Here is a 27,637-nt window from a genome sequence, read left to right on the forward strand (position 1 = left end):
TTTCACTCTGCAAAGATGAGTAACAAGATGGCGTCTTGTGGTCATGTGATCATGTATCCTCCAATCACGATCGTTTTCACTGAAACCGAGTTCGCCAACCTCTAGTAATCTATGGCTCTGGGTTGTGTGTTTGTTTGTGTGCGCGCGAGAGTTTCAGTCGACGATGAGGAATCTACTTAATTTTAATAGAATTTCGTATTTTCCACACAGTGTAGAACATGAATCTGGAATTTACTCGTACTTTGGCTCTGAATCTGAGATACAAATTTGTATCTCCTCCCATCTCGTGTGTACAAGCGCACAGAGAGGTAAGGCATTTACTTCAGTCTGTCTGTCTGTCTGTCTGTCTGTCTATGTGACAGTGAATTTGTTTGTTTTTTTACTAGTCCCGGTGGTGTCATGGTTCGAGCATCCACCTTCGAGTTTGGGAGGTCGACGGTTCAAACCCTGGCCTAGTCATACGAAAGACTTTATAAATGGTGCATGCTGCTGGCACATGCCCAAACTCAGTGGCTGTTTGTCTCGTCTTAAGGTCTTTGGTCTGACAGTCGTGTGTTGTGTCGCATATGTTCGTCGGTATGTCCATGCGTGCATGTGGCAACTCTAATACAAGGCTTAAATAATATTATATTGTTACATGTATGGGGGTAGGCAATGAAATACCTTAGTTCAGATAAGATTGTATAGATTAGCATGCGACGTATGCCGTGTAGCCACCATCATGTATCTAAGTCAGGGCCGGATATCCGGGTAAGCGTTATGTCTCCATGCGGCGGGTGGAGCTATGCTAATTAGTTAGGGCATATGGATTAAATTCCCAGTGTGTAAATTGCCCGTGTGATTTTTCCTTTGTTCTTATAAAACACACTCTGCAACCATGCGATCGGCACATAATTAAAATAGCGTAATCGCCGACGATACCCAGACACGTCTACACCACCTAGCCGAATCATCTCGATGGGAGCCAAGAGTGGCTGTGAGACCATGCCCAGAAGAACGATTGGTTAAAGAACAATGAGGTGAGCGAGTGGCACTGGGTGATTGGAGTGTGCGTGACGTCAGGGAGAACGTTCGAGACCGAGGAGTAAAAAGGAAAAGCACCGCCATTTTCTCTCGCTCTTGGTCCTGGCTTTGGTTGCAGGTGGACGCATTTGCATTCTCTCTCTTGTGCTGGGTTTCATTGCGAGCAGTTGCATTCACTTTCTCTGTCCTGTGGACGTCGGTGGAAGCGGCCACATATTTTCCCTCTCTTTGGTGCTAGCTTTGTGACTTGCGCTTCGTACCATGTGCACCTGAGAGAAACATCGGAGCTTTGGGAGCGTGGGATAATCGGAGGAGGAAGTTGGGCCGTCGCTCCAGGGGTCGGTGGCTGCTCTGGGCATGTGGCAACTCCAATACAAGGCAACTCCAATGCAGCGACTGCGCGCCATCTTGTGTGGTTCCCATGCGGCGGTTCCGAGTCCGGTCAAGGACACCAGGCAGAGTATCAGCCAACGCACCAGGCTACACATTTATTTTTGCTTTCATCATCACCTTTTGTTGTATACGAGTCCATGTGGAGTGTCCCTCAATATAGGAATTCGATTTTACCGTACATTTATTTGTTATCCTGGCATTTATTTTTCATTAAATTCATTATTTGTTGCATTTCATTTGTTGTCTTGTAGATTGCCAGTTTTGTACGTTTATTTGTTGTGGGGATCGGATAACCCCCCATGCCGCGTCCGTCCGTGCAGGTAAGGACCTCGCTACCCCCAACCCCCCTCCCCCACCCCTGCGCGTGCAAAAGGTATCGCCATCAATTGGGTAATCGCCTCAGTTAAAAGCTCGTTTTGATCATCTGTCACCTTGAGGTCTTCACTACAGGGTAGACGTGACAATATATATATATATATATATATATATATATATATATATATATATATATATATATATATATATATATTAACACTAGAACACAAATCACCTTGTTTGCACTTACATAAACCTTCAGTTTGGCAAGTTTGGCAAAATTGCACACCAACTCGACCAATCAAATTTGGCGCTAGCACTCTCCGTGCAGGGGAACTTTGAGATCCCAATAAAATGGCAGCGCTCTGCAATGCAACACCTAAACTAAGTTCGTCCAAATATAAAGGGAGGGAGTAACCTTTCTCTTGTCCTTTTTTTTGAAGATTTTGTGGGGTAAGGTGTTCTATGAACTCTCTAGTTGTTTTTGTCATTATTAATACGTTTTGTCATGTTTTCATGCACCAGTTATAGTTTCTTTCTATAAATAGTCTTCATCAAGGTTATAAAAGTTGCACAAGGACTTTATGGACACCTTGTATGTATGAAATTTAAATATTCTGTGTTACACCTCCCAACCTGGTAAAGCACAGCTCGCGTCCCACAAGCAGCCAAAACGGTATGATCTGTGAGTTGTCATGTCCACCTGCCACACCAGAATGTTACCTATACTTCACTACCTCACCAACCAGGCGAGTTTGTGGTTGGGCATCATAATAATCCAAAACAAGGCACTTCTTTCCTCAACGTGGGGTTGACGACTCCACGATCCTCCACTTGTGCCCTTTACTCCTCGTTATTTAAAATAGACTCAGGTATGCACTGCTGAAGGTGGCCGTGCAGGAAGCAAAGCGGTACGCATGCGCTCATGGTGTTTAATGCCATGGCACATTTATCATGTCTGAAGACTGAAGGACCTTGTTTTGGTGTATACACCTGGTCCTCAGTTAACGTCGTGGTTACATTCTTGAAAACCATGATGTTAAGTGAAACGACGTAAAATGGATCAATTTATCTCGTAAGAAATATATTTATCCAGACGATGTAATAACGAGGTACAGGTAAATAATCACGACGTTCTTTGAAGCCTTCGTATCTAATTACAGACTTGGCATTTAATATGGAATTTTTTTTTTTTCTTGACTTGGGTTTACTTTCTGAACTCGGTATATCAATCTGGTGAGTTTCTTTTACCCTTCGGTGATGTCTTTGTTAAAAGAACCATGTCACTGATTGTCGCAGCAAGAAGTCAATAACAGGATTATATCACAGGTGGCGTGACAAAATGTACAGACAGGTATATTTGACGATTGGCTTCACAATCGGGTATATAAGGGTTGTTGCGTTCTGTATTAGTGGAAAACAACTGCTGCACGTCTACAAAAGTTATTGCCGCTTCCCCTGGAGATGGTCCATCAACTCGACAATGCTGTTTGTCATTTAGTGGTGGCTTTACGAAATTCCGGCATGAAACAGCATGCTATTGCTCGGCAGTATGGCATCACTTAAGGTCAGGTGTCAAAGATCCTGAAACGAAATGCTCAGAGGGGTGTCCCTACTCCAATACGGAGGCCAGGACATCCCTGCAGAACCACAAGGAGGGATGATCGCCAGCTGCACCGGTTAGTCCGCAATGGCCGTACCAAGTCAGCTAATCGGCTTAGGGCTGAGTGGCAGCAACTGACAAATGTGCCTGTATCCAGAAGGCTAGTCAACCAACGACTGGTTCAAGCAGGCTATCGTGCCAGGCATCCCATGAGAAAGCCACGACTGCCCAGACAACACCGCCAGCGCCGATTGCAGTGGGCCAGAGAGCACCGTCAATGGCAGCCAGGAAACTGGAATCGCGTGATCTTCAGTGACAAGTCTAGATTTCTGGTCTATCGTCAATATAGCCGTGTCCGAGTGCGCAGACAAGTGCATGAAGCCTAGAACGAAGATTGTATAGTGCCAAGAGTCCAAGCTGGAGGTGGTTGGGTGACCATTTGGGCTGCTTTTCATGCAGGGAGCAAAATTGACCTGGTTGTTCTGAATGGAAACCTGAACCAGTTCAAGCACAGGGCCATTCTGGAAGAAACATTGCTTCCATTTGTTCGTGCAGCATTTCGAGGAAACTTTGTCTTCCAAGATGACAATGCACGGCCTCATCGTGCTCGCATGATCCAACACTTTCTTGCTGACCGTGGTGTAGAGCATATGGAGTGGCCTGCCATGTCCCCGGATATGAATCCGATAGAGAACGTGTGGGCAGAATTAACGCGTCAAATCGACAACTTGGACCAGCAGCCGACCACTGTGCGTAAATTGCAGCAGACTATTGTCACTGCATGGCAAGCGATTCCTGTCCAAACCTTGGCAAATCTCGTGAACAGCATGCCTCAACGTGTATGTGCTCTCCTGAATGCTCGTGGGGGTTACACGAAGTACTGAACTGTAATTTTACTGTCCGTAATCCCAGTCGTAATTTAACTTTTGTTTTTGTTAAAAAAAATTTTTGGCTAATGTGCAAAATAAAGAGATACTTATGGAAAACGCACAGAAGTTTAACACAGTACTGTCCGTGAATTGAGTTCGATATCAGCTTACATCACTTTCAAGGATCAATTTATTTGCTTCGAAATGTCAAATGTGGTTTTTGTTTCTTTTAAAGGTCACATTAACAAAATCTAGAATAATTTCAACATAATTCCAATGAACTTTTGGTTCTAAGTCATCTTGAAAAGTAAGTTCACCCCCACAAAAAAAATATTCCATATTAAATACCAAGTCTGTATTATCGACGTTATAACGAAACAACGTTAACCGGGACGACGTTCCACGAGAACACCCTGTATACATGTGTATATTACTCTTTACAGAGTGTTGGTCCTGCCAAAGCAGCTTGTTGACAAGGGTTATGCTGGGTGGTTTGCCATTGCCCATCCAGCGTTGTTTGTCCATCATGTATCCTTTGTAAATACGGAAGGTCAGGTAAGGAAGCAGCAGGGACAATATTTAAAGTCTTCGGAATGACTCGGACAGGGTTCAAGATGGATGTCTCATTGTTACAAAAGCAAACAAAACATATTTTTGTGAGTTTGAATTCCAGTGTACCTGCGAATAATCTATACCTGCCACAATGTATACCTGCGAGCTTCTCCAATTGAATAGGTGAGTCCTCATCCATGCGGGTTCAATATACAAATGGATATCGTATCAAAACCAAGATTGACTTATCAAACTTTGTCACACTTTTTGGAGAGTAGACTTGGACATGGAACACTTTCCCTATGGATCCAGCCCTCCACGACTTGGACGGGATCCGTGCTGCACCGAACGTACGGTATTAACTCCTTCATTGCTGGCACCGAACGTGCGGTGTTAACACCCGGATTGCTGGCACCGAACGTGCGGTATTAACACCTTGATTGCTGGCACCGAACGTGCGGTATTAACACCTTGATTGCTGGCACCGAACGTGCGGTATTAACACCTTGATTGCTGGCACCGAACGTGCGGTATTAACACCTTGATTGCTGGCACCGAACGTGCGGTATTAACACCTTGATTGCTGGCACCGAACGTGCGGTATTAACACCTTGATTGCTGGCACCGAACGTGCGGTATTAACACCCGGATTGCTGGCACCGAACGTGCGGTATTAACACCTTGATTGCTGGCACCGAACGTGCGGTATTAACACCTTGATTGCTGGCACCGAACGTGCGGTATTAACACCTTGATTGCTGGCACCGAACGTGCGGTATTAACACCTTGCCACGATTTTAATTTTAACATTTGTGTTTTTATTGTAAGATTATTCAGAAGTAAAAACATTTTACATCTTTTTCGTCCATGAAACGCAGACATGAAACACAGACATGAAGCGCAGACATGAAACGCAGACATGAAACACAGACATGAAGCGCAGACATGAAGCGCAGACATGAAACACAGACATGAACACAGACATGAAACACAGACATGAAATACAGACATAAAGCGCAGACATGAAACGCACACATGAAGCGCAGACATGAAACATACACATGAAGCGCAGACATGAAACGCAGACATGAAGCGCAGGCATGAAGCGCAGGCATGAAACGCAGGCATGAAACGGAGACTTGAAACGCAGACATGAAGCGCAGGCATGAAACGCAGGCATGAAGCGCAGGCATGAAACGGAGACTTGAAACGCAGACATGAAACGCAGACATGAAGCGCAGGCATGAAACGCAGACATGAAGCGCAGGCATGAAACGCAGGCATGAAGCGCAGGCATGAAACGGAGACTTGAAACGCAGACATGAAGCGCAGGCATGAAACGCAGGCATGAAACGCAGGCATGAAACGCAGACATGAAACGCAGACATGAAACGCAGACATGAAGCGCAGGCATGAAACGCAGACATGAAGCGCAGGCATGAAACGCAGACATGAAACGCAGACATGAAGCGCAGGCATGAAACGCAGGCATGAAGTGCAGGCATGAAACGGAGACTTGAAACGCAGGCATGAAGCGCAGGCATGAAGCGCAGACATGAAGCGCAGGCATGAAACGCAGGCATGAAGCGCAGGCATGAAACGGAGACTTGAAACGCAGACATGAAACGCAGACATGAAACGGAGGCATGAAACGCAGACATGAAACGCAGGCATGAAACGCAGGCATGAAACGCAGATATGAAGCGCAGATATGAAGCGCAGACATGAAACGCAAGCATGAAACACAGACATGAAACGCCGACATGAAGCGCAGACATGAAGCGCAGACATGAAGCGCAGGCATGAAACGCAGACATGAAGCGCAGACATGAAACGCAAGCATGAAGCGCAGACATGAAGCGCAGGCATGAAGCGCAGACATGAAGCGCAGGCATGAAACGCAGACATGAAACGCAGACAAGGGGCAGGAAACGAGTGATTAATGAATGGAGTGGGCAGGACGTGACACGGTGGATGTGACGTCATAGTACGATGTAAACATGTCATAGTGAATGGCGTGTGTATAGAATCCGAGGCTATCCTGTTTGTGAATGTGTTCAGTGCTTGTTCGGCACCACCCTCCACTCTCCAGGGGTTTGAGGTCTCAGGGGGAAAGACCTTTCATTTCCCTCATTTGCATCAGTTTGATTCCCACAGAACAAATGCTCAAAGTGGGATTTTCTGCACTTTGGCACAAAGTGGTGACATTTCCAGGATTTGTTTGGTCTTCGTCATGGTATATTCCTGGAGCTGACTGGACTATCCTTTCCCCTACTATATAACCGTCATGGTATCCTATATACCCTACTATATATCCGTCATGGTATCCTATCCCCTACAATATAACCGTCATGGTATCCTATCCCCTACTATATATCCGTCATGGTATCCTATCCCCTACTATATATCCGTCATGGTATCCTATCCCCTACTATATATTCGTCATGGTATCCTATCCCCTACTATATATCCGTCATGGTGTCCTATGCCCTACTATATATCCGTCATGGTATCCTATCCCCTAGTATATATCCGTCATGGTATCCTATCCCCTAGTATATATCCGTCATGGTATCCTATCCCCTACTATATATCCGTCATGGTATCCTATCCCCTACTATATAACCGTCATGGTATCCTATCCCCTAGTATATATCCATCATGGTATCCTATCCCCTACTATATATCCATCATGGTATCCTATCCCCTACTATATATCCGTCATGGTATACTATAATTACTATACCCTACTATATATCCGTCATGGTATCCTTTCCCCTATTATATATCCGTCATGGTATCCTATCCCCTAATATATATCCGTCATGGTATCCTATCCCCTACGATATATCCGTCATGGTATCCTATCCCATACTATATATCCGTCATGGTATCCTATACCCTACTATATATCCGTCATGGTATCCTATCCCCTACTATATATCCGTCATGGTATCCTATCCCCTACTATATATCCGTCATGGTATCCTATCCCCTACTACATATCCATGATGGTATCCTATACCCTACTATATATCCGTCATGGTATACTATCCCCTACTATATATCCGTCATGGTATACTATACCCTACTATATATCCGTCATGGTATCCTATACCCGACTATATATCCGTCATGGTATACTATACCCGACTATATATCCATCATGGTATCCTATCCCCTACAATATAACCGTCATGGTATACTATACCCGACTATATATCCGTCATGGTATCCTATCCCCTACTATCCGTCATGGTATACTATACCCTACTATATATCCGTCATGGTATCCTATACCCTACTATATATCCATCATGGTATCCTATCCCCTACTATATATCCGTCATGGTATACTATACCCCACTATATATCCGTCATGGTATCCTATCCCCTACTATCGTATATCCGTCATGGTATCCTATCCCCTACTATATATCCGTCATGGTATCCTATCCCCTATTATATATCCGTCATGGTATCCTATCCCCTACTATATATCCGTCCTCCTTGTTTTGATAAGGGCAGAGGTCCTCACAGGGCGCAGACACGACTTCCCAGGTGTAGGCACGTCTTCCCAGGTGTCGGCACGTCTTCCCAGGTGTAGGCACGTCTCTTCCCAGGTGTAGGCACGTGTCTTCCCAGGTGTAGGCACGTCTTTCCAGGTGTAGGCACGTCTTCCCAAGTGTAGGCACGTCTTCCCAGGTGAAGGCACGTCTTCCCAGGTGTCGGCACGTCTTCCCAAGTGTAGGCACGTCTTCCCAAGTGTAGGCACGTCTTCCCAGGTGTAGGCACGTCTTCCCAAGTGTAGGCACGTCTTCCCAAGTGTATGCACGTCTTCCCAGGTGTAGGCACGTCTTCCCAAGTGTAGGCACGTCTTCCCAAGTGTAGGCACGTCTTCCCAGGTGTAGGCACGTCTTCTCAGGTGTAGGTACGTCTTCCCAAGTGTAGGCACGTCTTCCCAAGTGTAGGCACGTCTTCCCAAGTGTAGGCACGTCTTCCCAGGTGTAGGCACGTCTTCCCAAGTGTAGGCACGTCTTCCCAAGTGTAGGCACGTCTTCCCAAGTGTAGGCACGTCTCTTTCCAAGTGTAGGCACGTCTTCCCAAGTGTAGGCACGTCTTCCCAGGTGTAGGCACGTTTTCCCAGGTGTAGGCACGTCTTCCCAGGTGTAGGCACGTCTTCCCAGGTGTAGGCACGTCTTCCCAGGTGTAGGCACGTCTTTCCAGGTGTAGGCACATCTTTCCAGGTGTAGGCACGTCTTCCCAGGTGTAGGCATGTCTTCCCAGGTGTAGGCACGTCTTCCTAGGTGTAGGCAGTCCACTAGGCCGAAATGCATGGTCATACCAACACCCGTGTCAGAGCCCACATTGGCCGAGATAATCCACTTCAGCTCAGTATATTGTAGTCAGGGCCCTTAGGGATATTTTGGGGCCGTTTGGTTCAAATTCTTCCAAAAGCACCAAATTTGGCCCAGATGTTGCCCATGCCATACTCTTTCGATTTTTGACGGGCGCCAAGACGGGCGCCCCCCCCCCGGGGGGCCCCATATTGGCGAAATACTAAAATGCCGCCACCCGGATTAGAGGAAAATCAGTTAAATAACCAAAAGGGTTGGAATCATGTATGATACCACTTTTCAGGGGTTTTCGAGGTCGAGGAATCCAATTATGATGTTATTTTGATGATTGGAGGTCAAGGTCAACCCTCAAGGTCATCTTAAAGGTCATTTTTGAGTCAAACATGTCGGTTTTTGAGTTTTTTGTCAAGATTTACGCGAGGTTCACCATTTTATGTTTCTGGGTTGGGTAATCGAACTCTGACCTTATTTTTGACAATTAGAGGAAATATTTACATGTCTATTTCCTAATTTTCAGGCATATGCAGTTCATCAGTCTAATTACAAAGGTACGGATTTTGATGTTTTATGAACTGTATGCCATATCCTTGTGTTTAATTTTTGTGCGATCATGATCCGGGTTCATGTATACATGATTGTATACGTGTCATAACTATGACGTCATAGGTCATGTGACCTGGCGGCCATATTGGATTTTATGAAAACCTTAAAAATGGATCCCTGCCTTCATTTTTCGATCGATTCATTTTGAATTTTGACCACTTATAGTACGCCATGTGATTGGATGCGTATCCTAATTATGACGTCATAGGTCAGGTGACATGGCGGGATGGACCGGTACGGTCCCCGGATCATACCGCCCTTGGCGCCCGTCAAAAATCGAAAGAGTATGGCATGGGCAACATCTGCACCTAATTTGATGCTTTTGGAAGAATTTGAACCAAAATATCCCTAAGGGCCCTGACTATTGTGGGGAACACTGTCCATAAATGGGATCCTAAACTGCCTATCCCAGATATTTGCTTTATTTACCAATGAGAAAGTCTTTATTCCACGATACCCCAGCCATATTCCCAATACATTTTAAGGGTTAATGGTCTGGTGCATCACCTTGTTTCATTTAAAACGCTTTGCTGGTCCATAGGCCTCAGGGTCCAAAGTGAATTCTTTGAGTGAAAATTTTCATCATCAACTTCTCCACTAATCTGTGTAAAAGACTCTTAATTCGATTTCCTTCGATTTCCTCTCGATGAAAATGCAAAAGAAAAATGGGGGAATCGCTTTTAAGTGAGAGAATTGGTTAATAAAAGGTCGTGCACAGATTTGTCTTCCATAATGTGATTTGTCTTCCATAACGTGATGTCATTGCTAAACATGTTGTCCGTTTCACACACAATCAGAACATCGTCACACCTTGTCCCCCAGACGCCTCTTTGCCAACCTGTCGCTTGCTCTTCTCACCTCATTTTTGTTCATCTCACTCATTCGGTGCTGATTGAGGGTCACCTTTCCTCGTCCCTCTCTGCTGTCACTGCTGTTCCACAAGGAAGTGAAATTAGTTCCTTAACTTTACATTCATTGTATGAATGAGCTGCCTCGAGCTCTTTCTAACTCTCCATTTCACTTTTCTGATGATTTCACTTTGTTTGCTGCAAAATCTCTCGATTTCGATCTAGTTTTAATATTTCAATATGTTCTGATAAATATAAACAGTGATAATAATAATAATAATCCATAATAATAGTTGTTTTTATAGTACTTGCAGCCCTTTTCACATCATATTATTTTATTCTAAAGTATTCTCTCTGGCTGAACTTTTCAAATCAATATAACCTAAAACAGTTTAAAATCACAAAAGGAATTTGAAGAAACAAAGGATTGAAAATTAATTAAAGTTCTGAGATCACATGAGCCAAAAACTTGCAAAAAAAAACCCAAGAAAATTAAGAGTAAATTTTAAAGTACTAAATAAAACGCAATAATAGATCAATTCTGTGAATGAATATATGAATTTACTAGTTGTGATGCAAATGTTGAGAGAGAACTTTAAAAAGTTGTTAAATCTGGCACCGACGGTGGGCTGTTTTCACCTGTTTCTATTTTCAACCCTGTCTGTCTGTCTGTCTGTCTGTCTGTGAATACGATATCTCAAAGTTATGGCCAGATTAGGTTCGATGGAAATCTTAACTTGGTGGACAGGTTGCGTATGTGACAATAACGGTTTTTAAAAAAGATTTTGCTGAAGTTCTGGATACAATCATTTTAAAGTGATTCTTCACCATTGAGAGTTAGGGCCAAAAACAACATGCAGTCGTGGCCAAAAATATTGGCACCCAAGCACTTTTTCAAATAATTCACCATTTATTCCAGAAAATTGTTGAAATTAAAAAATCTTTTGGTATCCACATTTGTATTTCTTTAGTTTGCAGCGGAACAAAACAAAAAAGGTGAAAAACTACAAAATCTTAGCTTGCTTCACACAGAAATCCTAAAATGGCCCGGACAATATTATTGACACCTTTCAGCAGTTAATAGAAATAATTAGATTTCAAGCAGGTGATTCTCCTTTACTTTACCTGTGGTGAGTTGCAGGTGCCTGAAATATAAAAATCACTCATTGAACCAGATGAGTAAGAAAAGGAGTCATTCTGCTGTTTTGTGTCACTGTGTGGACCGCAATGAGCATGGAGAAAAGAAAGAAAACCAGAGAATTGTCTGAGGAGGTCAGACACAAAATTGTAGCCAAGTATGGACAATCTCAAGAACACAAGTCCATCTCCAGAGACCTTGATGTTCTCCTGTGTCCACCGTACGCAATGTTATCAGGAAGTTTAAGGCCAATGGCATTGTAGCCAACCTCCCTGAATATGGCCGCAAGAGAAAACCTGATCAAAGACTGCAGTGAAGAATTGTTTGAATGGTGGAGCAAGGACCTCGATCAACTGCCAAACAGATTCAAGCTGACCTGCAGACACAAGGTACAACAGTTTCAACTTGCACCATCCGTCGCCAACTCAATGAAAGGGGGTTCTATGGTAGGAGACCCAGGAGGAACCCACTGCTGAGAAAGAGACCCAAAACACATCTGAACAAGCCAAAATCCTTCTGGGAGAGTGTCCTGTGGACAGGTGAGACCAAATTAGAGCTTTTTGCTAAAGCACATCATCTCTATGTTTACAGAAAACAAAATGAAGCTTTTAAAGTAAATAACACCTTCACTACATTCAAACATGGAGGAGGTTCAGTGATGTTTTGGGGTTGCTGTGCTGCCTCTGGCACTGGGTGCCTTGAATGTGTGCATGGCATCATGAAACCAGGAGATTAACGAGGCATTTTGGAGCACAATGTTGAACCTAGTGTCAGAAAGCTGGGTTTCCGTCGAAGGTCATGAGTCTTGCAGCAGGACAATGACCCCAAAGACACTTCAAAAAGCACACAGGAATGGTTCAAGACAAAACGCTGGACTGTTCTGAAGTGGTCAGCAATGAGTCCAGATCTAAATCCCATTGAACACCTGTGGGGCGATCTGAAAACAGCAGTTGGGAGAAGGTACCCTTCAAATCTGGGAGAACTGGAGCAGTTTGCACAAGAAGAGTGGGACAATCTGCCAGTAGAGAGGTGTAGGAAGCTCATTCATGGCTATAGGAAGTGCTTGACTGCAGTTATTTTGGCCAAAGTCTGTGATACCAAATATTAAGTCTGGGGTGTCAATTTTGTGAATGCCATTTCTTTTTATTTTCTGATTTAGAAGGATATATTAAGTTCTGAATCAAAAACAAAGGTTCTGTAATATTAACATTGAAATAACGAATTGTGGAGACCAAATAGTTTGGTAAATTTAAACTTATTTTTCGAGAAAATTGTGAGGTATTTGAAAAAGTTCAAGGGTGCCAATATTTTTGGCCACGACTGTATAGCAAGATATCTCAAAAAGTTGTGGAGGTATTCGGACGAAACTTGGTGGATGAGTTGGGTAGATGACATTAGCAAGCTGATGAGATTTCAGATGCAGATGCGGCCAGTCAGTGTGACACAAAACGTAAACTATTCCGCCCGTTGGAGGTATGCGCTCTCCCAAGTGCCGTTCTGGTTGATGTATTTATGATTGTGATCGCCCTGCTCTGGGTTCTACATTTCAATGTAATCTTTGAATTTTTACAACATATCCCCTTCAGCGTGGGAGTGATTATTAAGCCTCCCCGACAGGAATGGGGGGAAGGCTTATTTCTGTTGTAGGATTTGTTTCTGCAATTCGTACCCCCAATATCTAATGGTACCGCATAGACCTCTAGGCGGACAAAACCACCATTTAGCTGTTTTTTTCTTTTCTTCCTGCACTCCCAATTCCCGAAAATTCAAAGATATATCAGGACCGGCTGGGACTTTCAGAATGACATTTTGCCTCAATATAACCACCTTTAGAGGCCATTTTTCCCCGCAAGCGGGGGTTGGCCTTTTTCGGGAACCGTGGTTGTTGTTGTTTTTCGGTCCCCTTTTTGAAGCAATGTTTTACGGCCGGATGCCCTTCCTGACGCCAACCCTTTTTGCCGCCTTTAACGACAAACAGGGAATTACCAGTGAACTGGTCCTCAATTAGCCGACCTCGGAAGTGATGACAGGCTGAGTCAACCCCCCTGGCGTTAATTCAGCGATCGACCGGGATTCGAACCCAGGATCCTAGGATCCTAAGCTGACACCCTAGCCACTAGCCCAACACCACAGACCAATAATGGGAATATAAAGTATGCGGGGCTGATACAAATTTTTTGACCGTGACAATTTTAAGGTCATGACCTAATTAAAGACATTTTAGCATTTTCACCATAAATTGACTAAGGCTTGTCCGATCAGAACAAAATTGTCCCACCTAGATAGCCTAGGCCCTCGAGAAAGACACATTTACATCATACTCCTCTAGGTTAAAGGTTAAGGTCAAATACCGGTCTGAAAAAATAACGTGTTTTTTGTCATCACTCAAATTTGCAAATGCATAATCTTAAAGTCCGCTTGGCCTTCCAAGATGTTCTTGCATCATAATATTGTACCTGCATTGAACTTGTGTACCTGATATCTGAATGGTGTCCTTGACCTACTTTTTTCAGATTGTGACCTAATTAATATTAATAAAAAACACCATTTTTTGAAATCTCTTTTTTTTTAACGTTATTTTTTATTATCTCTATCTCATAAACCCATGTCATTATAACGACCTTTATCCGAGCAGTTCCAGTTGTACAGTGTATAACTTCAATAATTGTCGTTGGATTTTCATGATGTTGAGTCTTCTGGATAGATTCTAGATGGGAACACATTTCCTTAGCTTACGCTCTATCCTGGGAGGGGGAGAGCGAGGGGAAGAAAGGAGAGGAGAGAGGGGAGGGGAGGAGAGCGGTAGAGGGGAGGAGGGAAGAGGGGAGAAGGGAGAGGATTGTACTCAATGTTGTGATGGTCATTTCCCACGTTAAATCCCGATAGATTGTAAGTTCGTCAAATTTTATCGGATTTCCACCAAATTTGTTGTAGTTGAGTGTTAAACCACACCAGCGACTCTCAAAACTGAAAACAGAACTCGAATCATAATTCCCGATTCATGAGCCACCCATCGCCCATTCGAAGATAATCCAAAAACCTATAACCTTACGCATGCAATAATATTCATTACATTAAAACCTTCATTTAGACAACTTGATTCGCCGAAAACCTTGCGGCCTAACATCTAGCCAAGACCAAGCCAAGGTGTAAAGCCTATCACCCATATTTTAAAACATTAATAAATAAAAAAACACAAGAGCTATAGATACAGGATTCACCTTATTCTTCTGTCGACACCACCTTTGCCTTCCCAAATATCTACCCATATCCGCAGCTACGATGCAGGAAACCTGTCTCACGAAGGTCTAAAGCCAGCTCATGTTGCGTTCGTAGGTGAACAATCTCAACAGGCCGAAACAAAATGGCGGCTTAGGAACCCAGCATTGTGACAGTGGGCTGACCAAGATGGTGGACCACAATTTTGGTAACGCTTTTTATGTTTCGTTTTTTATGAGCACCTTGTTAATCATCCTCAAAATCCTCAAAACCTCATCATCCTCAAAACACATCCAAACATCCAGTTTTCATGAATGCACTCCTTTGGAGGTCGAGAAGTGTGCATGAAAAGTTTGGGCATTTTGGGCACAAAAGTCCTTGGGCCAATGCATGCATCGCGACTTGGTACTTGCTAATGTGGGTCGCGCTGCCATGTACCGGGCGCCGCTGCAATCGGTGCCGTGCACTGGAAGCATTCCATGCATGTAAAAGAGTCCTGTAATAAACACCATGTGAACAGTTCTGACTGCTTCCTGGGTCTCACTCTGGGTACCTCGGGAAGCAGATTGCTGCTACCACAGCTGGCGTCATGGACAGGATTCGAACCTTTGTGGGGAAACCCCATTGGATTTCGAATCCAATGCCTTAACCACTCGGCCATCAATGAAAAGTTTGGGCGCTCATTTTCATGGTTTTGGAGTTATGGAGGACGCACGCATACATGCACGCACACACACAATATAATTGCACGCACAAAACTCAATATAATTATTTAATATTTTCCTTCAATGCAATATGGCTGCCAAACCATGTGACCGTTGATGTCATAAATAGAATATTTCAATACAAATGGGTCATAGATCAAGTGCATGCAATTTAAGATTTTTAGTATGAGGAATACGATTAAAACATTTTTGACTGGTATATCACTTCACCTATGATGTCGTCATTATCATGCTTTTGTTCCCCATTGAGAGTACTTGACATTGTGCCCAGTTTCAAATTTTTCCATTCAGCGGTTTCCGAGAAATATTTTTTTAATTATTTGCTTTTTATCCAAGATGGCTGTCATACCACGTGACCAATGACGTCACAATTATACTAAAAACATTCTGCATGGGTGTCACTCCTACGCTGAAAGTTTCGTCTCAATCAGACATGTGGTTGCTGAGAAAAACGAGGTTTAGCCCGGACGGACGGACGGACGGACAACTCGAAAACATAATGCCTTCGGCGACTTTGTCGGCGGAGGCATAAAAAACTACAACATGAGACCGAGAACCTCAAAGAAAGAAATGAGGCCAAGCAGTGCCGTGGTGAACTCCCGGGTTAATTTGTGCGACAGTTTTAAACAATCTTCGTGATGATTTGCTAAGGATCAATAACACTAACTTGATCAGTTCACCCATGTTGTCAGGAATAAAATGCTTGGACCTTGCTTGGCTTGGTCCAATTAATGATCAAGGAGCACAATATCAAAATCAACTAGAAGGGCACTAGGTAGAGCGCATACCTCCACCTGGTGAACAGTTTGTTTTGTATCCCAATGATAGGCCGGATCTGGATTCGGACCTGAACCAAAATCTAATCGGCTTTTTCTTGTCACTGAACAAACTCATCCATCAAGTTTAGTCATAACTCATCCATAACCTTTTTAAATATCATGTTATATAATCGCTTTTCGCCCGATCTCTCAATGATGAAGAATCACTTAATAATTAAATAATTATTGTATCCGAATCCATATTCAGATCTTCACCAAAATCGAATCTATTCTTCCTTGTCATACACACAACCTTCCACCAAGTTTCGTCCAAATCCATCCACAACTTTTTGAGATATCCTGCGATGTATCGTTTTTGGCCCGATCTCCCAATGGTGAAGAATCACTTAAAAATTCTACTAGCCGAATCCGAATCCGGATCTTCACCAAAATCTAATCATTTCGTCCGTGTCACATACGATACATCTCTGCAAAATTTCTTCCGAATCTGTTTCTAACTTTTTGAGATATTTTGTTCACAAACGGACAGACAAACAAACAGACAGACAGGGGTGAAAACATAACCTCCATCCACCTTTGGTGGCGGAGGTAACAAGATATGATTACATAAAATTTTAATGTACACAATAATAAAACAGAACCACAACATATGAGAATAAAGGCAATTCAACCAAATTATTAAATAACACTAATTAATTAAGGGGGTAGTTGAGGGGTTCAAACCCCTCTCTGTTCCCATCCATCATCTTCAAACCATCCAGTGTCTCATCGTACAGGTAGCCTCGAGGCCAACATGCATGGAGGGGGGGTATGGGGTACATATATATATATCTATATAATAATAGCGTAAGGACTCGACTTTGTTATCCCTTTTACGCCGCACCCAGTGACCCGATGCCCACGGCACTAATGGATTTACGATCTACGAACCGCGCTCTTTGTTTATCACGTACAGCCATACTCGAAAAATCTGAATTAGCCGACGTTGGGGCCCAAAAGCATCCGATTAACTGCCGATACGACGCCATCTTACAACGCCATCGTATTGGCGTCTGCTGGGTGAAGGCGAAGAAAGCCGTCCGCTGATTGGACAGTCGAAGGCGACAGCAAGCTGTCCACTGAGTGGACACTCCTGAGCATGCATTTGTGCCGGTGTCGTCGATCGCGGTGTACGCTAACCTCAAAAGTATATCGTAGCGTTGTCATTTAAGTAGATTGCAATAAATACGTCGTTCATATACATTATACGCACTCTTCATTCTCATCTTTCTTCCTAACTCTTACTCGGACAAGCAAATCCCCTATGCCATCCATAATGGTACACTCTATCCATACACCACATCCTCCCTTCCGTGGATGTTCCACGGGTTTCGGCTAGTATATAAATAAACTTGGTATGTATGGAGGTGAGCTGCAAAACTGAGAAAAGCTTGGCAAAGAACAGAGAATGTTGGAGGAGTTAAAAACTTCCCAATTTGCATATTTAAGTACAACCCTGAAACTAATTACAGTGGGTGTTGGCTTAGCAGTTAGGGTGCCGGCTTGGGATCCGAGGATCCTGGGTTCAGAATCCCGGTCATCGCTGAATTAACGCCAGGGTGGTTGACTCAGTCTGTCATCCTTCTGAGGTCAGCAAATTGAGTACCAGTCACTGGTAATTCCCTGTGCATCGCAAGAGGCGACCAACAGGGTTGGCGGCAGGAAGGGCATCCGGCCATAAACCATTGCTACCAAAAAAGGGGACCAGGGTGCCCAAAAAAGACCAACCCCTGCTCTGTGGGGAAAAATGGCCTCTAAAGGCTTCCGTTGCACTGCAGGTTGTTTTGTTTTATACTTCGTCATTTACGACACGTCATTTACTTCGTCATTTTCCACTGAACCTTATACTTTTGGTTTGTAGGTACAATGTATTATTTTATTAAGCTATATCTTCATATTATATCCACAAAAAGGCAACATTTGACTCAAAACCCAATTTGACAGAAAATTCTCTTTCCACCCCAGTGCAAAATAAATATGCAAATGAAACATTTAGGATGCCGTACCCGACATATTTTATTTGCACTCCTTCCTGACCCCTAAGAAAAAAAACACAACCTTTCCTGAACCTATTTTCCTGTTTTTAAAGCAAGAGAGAATAGATGTACAGTCGTATTGTAACAACTCGACAACAACCGGGAATAAATGATGAAGACGAGAAGGATACTCAGTATAGAGCGCATACCTACACCTGGCTGAAGTTTTGTTTTTGTTTACATAATCGAGGAGGTTTGTGGAGGTTTACGTTTTGGATCCCATTGATAGGCCAGATCTGCATCCGCACCTTTATTATTATTTTTTGGATGCAAGATCGAGGCTCATGTAAGAGCTAAAACAAGACCTGAACAAAAATCGAATCACCCAATTGTTCGTGTCACCTACCCAAGGTATCCAGCAAGTTTTGTCATAATCTTTCCACACCATTTTGCTGAATATTAGGTTTTAAAGACTATTTGAATGACAGATTTTGTGTGAGCAACGGAAGGTTAAAAGTGCCCGGCGAGCAGAACTGAATCCGTGAAAACACACGCGGTGCGTGCATGAAAGGCCTCGTTTGGCATCCATACGTCATTTTGAAAGTCTCAAATTACTCGATGGGATCTGATTGAGATGTTGAAGATGATAAAGGGTATGCATAAAGAAAAAGGAAGCAGGACAATCTTTTTTAACCCTGGCAGACAGTGACAGATCCAGAGGCCATAGTTGGAGAGTGAAAAGGAGGATATTATAAACTAAACAGCGCAGATGCGTTCTACACATTCAACACAGAGTTATTAACGTGTGGAATGTCTTCCGGGGAAGGTGGTAGCACCATGAATAGATGAGAGGTTCAAACTGGATTTGGATAAGTATTTTGAAGTATCGGGCAGCAAGGGTGTACAGGGATTTGGCAGGAATGGTGGGTAGCTGAAGATTAGCCAGGTGTGATTGAGTCGTGATGTCTGTAAGTTGGAGATGACCGATTATTTTGCATGCAGATTGTGTCAGGTGAGAAGTTAGGAGAACAAAAGGGGGTTCAGGGATCCTGTTGTGTCCCTGGGTCATCAGGAATGTGGAGATGACACCGACTTGATGGGCCGAGTAGTCTCCTCCTGTGTCTTGGTATCCTTTTGAGTATCTACAAGAACAAGTTATCAGAAATACCTAAATACCGAATGAAAATAAAGGTTATTGAAACAATCAGGTACCAACTTTTGCAGAAAGAGATGAATCCTATTGTAGTGTCCGTAGATTCAGTAAACAGCAACAGGAACGATAATCAAGAGGCTTTCTTTATTCGGCATTCTCTCCCTTCTGCGCATGCGCACCCTTCCTCCATTCACCCCCCATCACGTGGTTCCCCGAACCAACAGACACAGCAACTGCCCCCTCTTTAAATCTCACAACAAATAGGTAGTTCATCATTAATATCACTGTACTCGTCTGTCATATAAACCAGATAACACAATCACATCAAGCCGTTCATCATTTCATTAACCAACCTACAATTAACTCAGTTTCACAAATGTTAGACTAGAGGGGTCAAAAAACAAATTTCTCATCCATCCAGTTGGTGGGCAAATACAGACTCAGCATTGTTCAATTAGTCTTCACGTTTTCTTCCTTTCTCGCACCGGAAATCTTCTGGACTTGCCAACCCGATGAGGTAATTGACCAGATGATGGGGAAGGCACAGGTTCATCCACAACCGTTTCTGGGTTCCCAAATTGATCAACCCGTGGAGAAAAAATCGAGTCATCAAAATGCTGATCGGGAAGAGCAGCTCGTTCAACAGGTGGTGTAAATGGAATAGACATTTCCTGACTCCCCCTCCCAACAAGACAAGTTGGAGACAAGGGTCCAGAAAGCGAGACTGGGAATTGGTCGGGGCCCCCCATTTCACCACCGGTTGTAAACATGCAGAAGTGGTCACATTCCGGGGACGTAGTTGTTCTTGATGTCTCTTCCACACCAACCCGTTTACTCGCACATCATAATTTATTGGACTAATGACCCGAAAGATAGCCCCAGGAACCCAGCTCGGACCTTTTCCAAAATTTCGCGCAAACACGGGTTGACCCTGCTGGAACTTTGGGACATGTCCGAGGTTCTCTTGGAACACCTTCACTTGTTGTTTGGTTTGGTTAGCTCTCAGAGCACTGAGCCTTATTCTAGGTTGTCTGTTCATTAACAGTTCTGAAGGTGATTTCCCAAATGAGGTAGGCATGGCCCTGTATGTCAACAGGAATCTCTCCGGTATCTCCAATTTTTTTCATTTTCTCCTTAAAATGACCGACATAACGTCTGCCAAGCCATTTGTAGCAGGGTGTCCTGGGGCCGTCAGGGTATGTTTAATGTCATTTGTCTTGAAAAACTCTTTGAACTCGGCGCTGGTAAATTGGCTGCCGTTATCAGTCACAAGGTGTTTCGGCAAACCAAAAACACTGAAAACATGTCGGAGGCTTTGAATAATGGTCGTGGCGGTAGTGTTCACCAAGGGAATTACTTCTAAGTGCTTTGAATAAGCGTCCATCAGAACCAAAAACATTTTCCCTTTAAAAGGGCCCGCCACGTCTAGATGAAGTCGTTTCCAGGGACCGGCAGGCCAAGACCACGATGCAGGCTGGCTCCCTGGCGGAGCCTTCACATTCTCCTGACACATTACACACGATTTCATGGTGCTTTCAATATCCTTGTCGATATTTGGCCACCACAGGTATATCCTGGCCATTTGTTTCATTTTTACCATGCCAGAATGTTCAGCATGTAAATCAGTGAGTAGAATCTGCCGAAGCGATGTGGGAATAACCACCCGAGAGTTCCACAGTACAATATCGTCTTCCACAGAAAGTTCCAGCCTTTTTTTTTTTTGTATACAAGATCGAGGCTCGTGAAGGAGCTAACATTAATCACACAAAAGTCAAACCGACACACAAAACACAAAAAATAAGGGGAGCGGCAGACAAGATGGGGAGAGAGGGAGAGTGGAGAGAGGAGAGGGGGAAGGACACAAACACATTTGAGAGCATGGACAACGGGAGAAATGTGGGAGGGGGAGGTGGGAGAGGTATAAAACATATGAACACTGCAAGGACTTCCAGGAAAGAAGTTGGAATTAAAGAAAAAAAGAAAAAAAAAAAAAGAAAAAAAAAGTGTATCTGGGGTGAATTAGCTGGGGTAGAAAAGATCAAGGTTTTGGATGGGGGAAGTTAAGAGATGGTGGTGAACAGCTGTTTTAAAGACCTGGAGAGAGGGTTGCGATAAGGCCTTTTGTTGCGATAAGGCCGAATCACCTCCTCCGGATTCTCATTCCAACCATGTTTTGTGAAATTAAGTACCTTGCAGAGAACAGGGTCCTTCTTCGTTTCAGCCGCGATAACAGCGGCATTCACAATTTCATCATTTTTCACCAGAAGTACCTCCACGGTCACTCGTTCAGGCTTTGTAGGATGACCCGGTACGGGTTTTCGTGAGAGGAAATCCACGTAAACGTTTTTCTTGCCTGTGATGAACTGTATGGTGTAGTCGCAAGCTGCCAACAGTAAGGACCATCTCTTTATTCTTGCTGACGCTAACTGTGACACGGGTTTGTGCTCGTTAAACAGAGTTACCAGAGGCTTATGATCTGTCATTAGCGTGAAATGTCTCCCCAGGAGGTATTGCCGAAACTTTGTCACTCCAAAAACGGTTCCTAAAGACTCCTTCTCAATCTGGGAGTAATTTTTTTCCGCATCATTCAGAGTTCTCGATGCGTAGGCCACCGGCTCTAACTCACCCTCTGGACTGGGTTGAAGTAGGACTTCCCCTACACCCACTGAGGATGCGTCCGCCTGAAGGACCAAGCAGGCATGAGGGGTTGTCATGACATAGTACGTGACTGGAGCACAAAGCAGCTTTAAATTTTTCAAAAGAGTTACCCTCGTCCTTTCCCCATTCCATTTCACCTCCCTTTTAGTAGCTTGTACAAAGGAGACATGATTTCGGCAAAATCTGGAACAAAACGACGAAGGAAATTTGCGAGGCCAATGAATGACTGTAATTCATCCACGTTTTTGGGAACCCCTGCCTGTTGGATAGTTTAAAGCTTCTGTTTTGTCGGGAATACCCCCGCAACCGAAATAACAAATCCAACATACTCAATCTCTTCCAGCATGAGGTGGAAGTTGTCACGTTTTAATGTTATTCCGTTTTCCTCCAGCCTTTTCAAAACCCTGCGAAGGTTTTTAAAATGGTTGTCATCGCTATCTCCCATCACCAGGATATCATCAAAGTACACGCAGCACCCGGGAAGGTCTTTTAGCAAATTCTCCATGGTACGTTGAAAAACTGGAATGGCTGTGTTTACCCCAAATGAAAGCCTTTGGTACTGGTACAGGCCTCGGTGTGTATTTACCGTAGTATACTTTCTGCTCCCAGGGGCCAACTCTAATTGGTGGTAAGCTTGGGATAAATCAAGCTTCGTATACTTCTTCCCACCAACTAGTTTGTGTAACAGCTCTTCCAGCGGAGGTACTGGGTATTGTTCCAACTCGGAATATTTGTTTATGGTGCCCGAATAATCACCACAAATCCGCAACTGGTCATCTGGTTTAATGACCGACACAATGGGCGAGGCCCATTCTGAGTACCGAACGTTCTCAATGACCCCACCCTTTTCAAGCTTGTCGAAAGCCTGGTCAACCCTTTCACGGATGGCAAACGGAACAGATCTAGCTTTCATGAATACTGGATCGTCGTCCCGCACCTTCAGTGTAACCTGTACCCCTCTCAACCTTCCCAAGGCATTGTTTTCAAACAACTCGGGGTATTGCTTGACAATGTCATTGGTGGTGATGGGACCGGCAACATTGAAAATATTTTTCCAGGGAAGGGAAAATTTTGCAATAATATCTCTACCAGTAATGAAGGTCCTGCTCCATCGACCACACGCACTGTAACAAAACCACGTTGCTCCCCAATTTGAACACACATTTCTTTCTCACCAAAGCATTTGATGACATCACCCGTGGAGCTCTTCAGTAATATTGTAAGTGGTTTCAAGGTATTCATGTCACCGGACAGACGTTGAAAATCACGACTGGTTAGTAGAGTAACTGAACTTCCCGTATCAATTTCCATCGGAATCTCTGTTCCGTCGATGGAGATTTTGAGTTGGTAGTGATGAGTAGTGTTTTTTGCAACAGATGTAGAGTTAATATGCATTAAATGTACCGTACCCAGCTCGTCCTCTGACTCATCGCTCGAAGCTATAACATGATGGGTTTGTTTCAAAAGACGTTTAGCATTTTGCTGTTTCTTCAAACACACCTTAATCAAATGGCCCTCACGTCGGCAGTATCCGCAGATGGTACGAGGATGTTTGCATGCATCAGCCAGATGTTCCGTAGAGCCACATCTGTGGCAACGTTTTTCCTTTGGAAACGATAGGGTCGTTTTTTCCGACCGATCCTTGAAACGAGGACCACGGTGTGAATCGTTTTGTTTTTTTATACTCGTTGTAAAGTCCACAGAGCCCGACACCCCTGGCTCTCCATGGTTGAATTGTTTTACCTCCTTTTCAGCCGTTTCCTCAGCCACAGCCACAGCTTGTTTGAATGTTCTGTCCTCGGAAAGTAACTTTTTCCTGATGGACTGGCTGTGTACACCTCCAACAAACTGGTCACGTAAAGCACGTGGGAGGTGGTTTCCGAAATAGTACAGCGGATAAGCTCTCATATTTTAACAAATTGTGCATTTTTTCAGAAAAGCATGAAATTTCTAGCATAGTTAGTATATACCATAAGGTTTATTTTCAGATGTGGAGGGAAGTCAGATTTGACCTCTGAGGACCGTGAGAGGTCAAATCCAAAATGGCCGCCAGTGCACCGGGTCTAATGTTCTAACGCGCTTAATTTTGGAACCAAACAGCGTAGAAAAACATTTAAGGTATCATTTCCAACTAAATTGGGGATGGCCATTCATTTGGTGATACTTTTGAGATCGCCAGAATTGAAGGAAATGCATTTAGGTCAAGGTCAAGGTCAAAACTGACCAAAAAATAAGGTCAAGAATGAAGTATCCCAAGTATGCAGATATCTTAAAATAAACCTAATGGTATGCACTATGTTATAAATGTCCTGCTTTTCGCGTAAGATGCACAATTGTTGTGGTTATCCACCTCACTTAAGTAAATACCCTCGATGTAAAATGGGGTATGGTGGTTGGTGTTAACATTGTGTTTTTTGTGTTTCAGAATCCCCTCTCCTGCCGTGGTGATTTTGTCGCAACCATGCGACATCGTTGATACTGATGTGGTGGTACTGGCTGTGGCTTCATTCAGCAAGACAGCTCCTGATGAGCTGTGGGTTGCCTTTGGTGTCGGGTCAAGCTTTCGGTACATAACTGTTCACGAAATGGTTGCCACATTGAATCCAACACAGTGTCTGACTCTCCCAGTCCTTCACGCTTTCACCGGGTGTGACACTGTATCTGTATTTGCTGGCAGAGGAAAGAAGACTGCCTGGGAAACTTGGAAGTCTTTCCCAGAGGTGAATGATGCTTTCAATGAACTCCTCGGCATGCCAAGTGAAGTCAGTGAAGGATCAATGTTACTGCTCGAGCGATTTGTGGTGCTGATGTACGACCGAACCAGTGAGAGCACGGAAGTGAATGATGCCAGGAAGCAGCTCTTCACACAGAAGTCTAGAAAACATTCCTCCAACCCAGGCAGCACACAAGCAGCACATCAAGCGCACGTGCTACCAGGCCAACTGTTGGAATCAGGCATTGGTCATGGATCCAGAGATGCCAGACCCATCTGACTGGGGCTGGACAAAGGAGACAACTGGGTGGCAGCCTCTTTGGACCACTCTCCCTGAGGCATCAAAGTCGTGCCATGAATTGATCCACTGTCGCTGCAAGAAAGGGTGCACTGGACGCTGCAAGTGTGCCAAAGCTGCACTCAAGTGCACTGCACTGTGCTTCTGTTCTGGAGACTGTTAGATTTTGATCATTACCAATTTTCATCATTGCACTTGATTTAATGTAAGCTTTGGTGGACATACTTGGTTAACTACAGTTATTTTTTCAGAGGTTATTGCATCATTCCTTGCAGTGCAAACACTTTTTTTTTCATCATTTCTGGTCTTTGGGTGTTGTGTACCTATCCCTGTACCTGAAAAAATAAAGTTTTAAAAGTTCAAATGAACTTTTTCCAATAGCAGTCCCAACTGCAGTATCATAAAAATAGATATTTAACGTAATTTGACCTTGACCTAAATGCATGTCCTTGAGTTCTGGCGATCTCAAAGGTATCACCAAATGAATGGGGATCCCCAATTTAGTTGGAAATGACACTTATAAGCGCGTTTGAACATTAGACTCGGTGGACTGGCGGCCATCTTGTATTTGATCTCTCACGGTCCTCAGAGGTCAAATCTGACTTCCCTCCACATCTGAAAATAAACCTTATGGTATATACTAACTATGCTAGAAATTTCATGCTTTTCTCATAAAATGCACAATTTTGTGTTTATAAAATGACAAGTGACGGCCAAACGTTGAGCTTGTTTGCATAGTCCGTGACATTCTGGTCCTCACTGTGGTTCGTCCGGTGAAAACGATGTTTCCGCCATTTCTAACACTCGCGGCTTGAAATGATTTCGTAGCATTTCACACAACTGCTCGTACGTTTTAGCTATTTAGCAGAAGGTATTTCCGGGAGACACAAGTCTTTCGAAGTAGTGTAAGTACTCTTCCCGATCAGTGAGATCACAGTAGGCACCTTCTTCCTGTCGGCCGCTGGGATCACGGCAGCAATGGCGCCCACCTCGACTTGTCCGATGTCGCTCGCGATGAAATAGGCCTCCGAGCGTTCTTTGTATGCTTCAAAATCGTCGCCCTCGAAAGTCTCCAATGAGCCCACCGTCGTCAAGTTCGCCAGGAACGTTTACCTCGTCGCCAGTTGTAGTGTCCGAAGATTCAGTAAAGAGCAACAGGAGCGAGAATCAAGAGGTTTTCTTTATTCAGCATTTTCTCCCTTCTGCGCATGCGCACCCTTCCTCTTTAACCCCCCATCACGTGGTTCCCCGAACCAACAGACACAGCACCTCTGAACTGCAGAAGATGCCAAGGAAAAGACAAATATTGAAGCAAAGCTGGACTAAGGAAGCCATCTCCAGCATCCTCGGGGGGCAGTTGTGGCAACCTGTCAAAGGCCCAACTCGTGAGGTCACCTGGTGAGGGTGCGACCAGACAGTCGGTCACCTGGTGAGGGTGCGACCAGCATCCTCGGGGGGCAGTTGTGGCAACCTGGCAAAGGCCCAACTCGTGAGGTCACCTGGTGAGGGTGCGACCAGACAGTCGGTCACCTGGTGAGGGTGCGACCAGCATCCTCGGGGGGCAGTTGTGGCAACCTGTCAAAGGCCCAACTCGTGAGGTCAGCTGGTGAGGGTGCGACCAGACAGTCGGTCACCTGGTGAGGGTGCGACCAGCATCCTCGGGGGGCAGTTGTGGCAACCTGGCAAAGGCCCAACTCGTGAGGTCACCTGGTGAGGGTGCGACCAGACAGTCGGTCACCTGGTGAGGGTGCGACCAGCATCCTCGGGGGGCAGTTGTGGCAACCTGGCAAAGGCCCAACTCGTGAGGTCACCTGGTGAGGGTGCGACCAGACAGTCGGTCACCTGGTGAGGGTGCGACCAGCATCCTCGGGGGGCAGTTGTGGCAACCTGGCAAAGGCCCAACTCGTGAGGTCACCTGGTGAGGGTGCGACCAGACAGTCGGTCACCTGGTGAGGGTGCGACCAGCATCCTCGGGGGGCAGTTGTGGCAACCTGGCAAAGGCCCAACGCGTGAGGTCACCTGGTGAGGGTGCGACCACAGTCGGTGTTAACACGGCTCGCTGCGGTTAACGGGAAGCTCTCAATCACGGAGAGCAGACACGACCAATAAGCAAGTAACTCTCAGACGAGTGGGGCCCCAGGTGTATCGTTCGGTCCGTAATGGGTTGATGATCAATATTCTTCAGGTCGCATCTGCTCTCGCAGCCGGCTGCGTTTACCTTGACAAACTTGCTGATCGATCCATCTCCAGGAGTCGTCCAAGAGGATGTCTGACAAAAGGTCTCCTCTTGCTTGCTTTATCTTCCTTTTTGAGCCACCTTTTCAAGGCCTTGGCACTTCCCGTGGATCCGTGAGATCTCTTCGGTGTGGTCGACA

General features: G+C 44.5%; 1 non-coding gene across 1 annotated transcript; it reads right to left on the reverse strand.

Moving 5' to 3' along the window:
- Positions 1–15,506: 15,506 nt before the first annotated feature.
- On the reverse strand, positions 15,507–15,589 carry TRNAS-CGA (transfer RNA serine (anticodon CGA)). Its single transcript has one exon. It is a non-coding gene; the product is annotated as a tRNA-Ser (tRNA).
- Between the last annotated feature and the right edge of the window lie 12,048 nt (positions 15,590–27,637).

Source organism: Myxine glutinosa, chromosome 9, assembly GCF_964187855.1.
Source record: "Myxine glutinosa chromosome 9, kmMyxGlut1.1, whole genome shotgun sequence".
In the NCBI taxonomy this organism is placed as follows: domain Eukaryota; kingdom Metazoa; phylum Chordata; class Myxini; order Myxiniformes; family Myxinidae; genus Myxine; species Myxine glutinosa.